The sequence below is a fragment of the Urocitellus parryii genome, chromosome 1, assembly GCF_045843805.1.
Source record: "Urocitellus parryii isolate mUroPar1 chromosome 1, mUroPar1.hap1, whole genome shotgun sequence".
Lineage (NCBI taxonomy): Eukaryota > Metazoa > Chordata > Mammalia > Rodentia > Sciuridae > Urocitellus > Urocitellus parryii.
In genome coordinates, this window is record NC_135531.1 from 80,068,702 (window position 1) to 80,071,018 (window position 2,317).

The following is a 2,317-nucleotide window of genomic DNA, read 5'->3' on the forward strand; positions in this document are numbered from 1 at the left end:
AATAACTAACACCAACTAACTTTGGTGAACTGCTTGCAACTCTTTATTTTTGGGAATGGCCACTAGGTATACTTAGAAAACCTCAAAATATTCTCCTAATGTTGAAAAATGTCACACCTTCCACATATTTTAATCTTCTTTAAGATAATTTGCTTAATCAGGGACCTAGAAAATCCCAAATAGTAAATAACAGGTTCTGGTGTAGCAGAAAGAGAGGATAGTATATTAGGAATTCTTAGTTGCACTTTCTTCTGGGAAGAATTTCCTCCTCCATTATGTTTTGGTATAATAGATAAACATCCACCCAGGACCTCCAAAATTTCAGTCCCCTTTCCTAGCTCCCACCCCCAGTATAAGCCATGCTGCCATTTATCAGCACTGACAAGACTGATGATTCCCAAGCTTCTGAGTGATGAAATTACAAAGAAAGTAGGAGAAGGCTTGTTCACTAGAGGGTAGTTTGAATTGATTGTGGACATGTGTCAAAGATGTGGCTCAATGAATTCAGGGGGTGGGCTCAGGTGGCCCAGTGAAGAAGGTTACTTCCTTGAGCTCTCTCTGACCTCAATTTAAACAATTTATTTACAGTTGGGATTCTGTGGGTTTTCCATGACATTAAAGTGAGTTGAACACATCAATGGACAATATAAGAATTACCCACTTGGAAGCCTCCCTAGACCAAGAAAAGTGATGCATTTAGATTTTGGGGAAAAACTCACTAAAGACCAAGATGATAGAAATGTGGGAAGAAATACCAGATGGCAAAATAAATGGTTTGTTTCTCAGAGAAATAAGTAGGTCAGTGTTCCAAATATCCCATTTCATTAACAGCATCAACATGCTCAATTGCCAGCGATGGGTTATCTGATTAAGATGGGAAGAATGTCCATCAAAAAGTGTGTAATATGAATCAAAACTTTCAAGATGTAAACATACATTTAATGCATTCTTTTTGGACGGTATTAATAGTATGTTGAGAAACACTTTTTTTGTCAGAAAAATAAAATCTTAAGGATTTGCTTTTTTTTAAAAGACTATGTATTTCTTCTTCTCTTGAGAATCTTATTCTATTTCTCAAGATTGCTGACAAAACTTAAAAAACTAAAATGACCTCAGTTATCCTTATTCTTGCCTTCTGTCATGAGATCCCCAAATATCTTCAAGTACTTAAAACTGTTTAGGATAAACAATGAAATTACCAAATGAAAATTTGAGGTAACATGCTGAAATTTTAGAGAATAAAGGAGGAAATTTTCTTTCCACTCCAACCCATGGAATATAGAAATGATAAACAGAAGCATTGACCAATCCTCAAACTCTTGCTAAGGGTAGGCAAGTGATGTTTCAGATTGGTGTCTGGTACAGTCAAGCTCTGGGTCTTCAATACCCCTAACTTCTTGATTGTCTGATTTTTGCCATCTGGTTTAGCTTGTCCATTCTTGCCTGGAACTTTGTTATGGAAAACAAGATGAGTGCACCAGTTGTATCTCTGCAATCTCTTTCTGGATAGATGTTTTGCAAGAATGCTCTGCCTTTGACATATATATCAGCATAATATTATATAATATGTAGATCAATATTATATTTTTCTGAAATATTCTGGAAAATTCATCTATCCAAAACACATCCAAAAGTAAATAGGAAGATAAAATGATATGTGAACCACCAAAAAAAACTTACAGAATACTCCAGAATACCCATTAGCCATTGTTCAGAACTTGCCTGCCTCTATTTAGATACAATTCTTACATGCTTAATCTACCAACTTTTTATTCATCCAGCATCCTATTCTACAAAAAGAGAAGCAGTGAACATCCAGAGAGAAGAAACATGGCCGGCAGAAGTGGGAGCACTGGGAATAACCAAAAATAAACCGGATGATGGCTTTGGATGCAGAAAAGAGAACTTCAAAACACACTAAGGATAAAAGGGATGTCATTCTAAAACTGGAATGAGGAAACAAACAGACTTGTGCTTCTCAACATGCCCAAGACCTTCAAAGACGTTTATTATAATGGAACTGAGTCATCAAGGAAAAGTTAAATTATGTTTCGAAATAAGAAGGCAGAAGATATATTTGCCATTCTATAACCTTTCAATATATATGGCTGAAATAATTTTGCTTATTAAATAGATATTGAATGTTTACCATGCATTAAACTGCACTCCCTCTACCCTCACCTTTTAATTTGTTCTTTAATTTTTAGATAACTGAGGCCTTGAAGATAAGATATCTATTGGTTCTTAATGACCTATTCTAACATAAGCCAGGCCATAAAGATAGTCGATAACTGAACCAGAATGGCTAGCCTTCTGC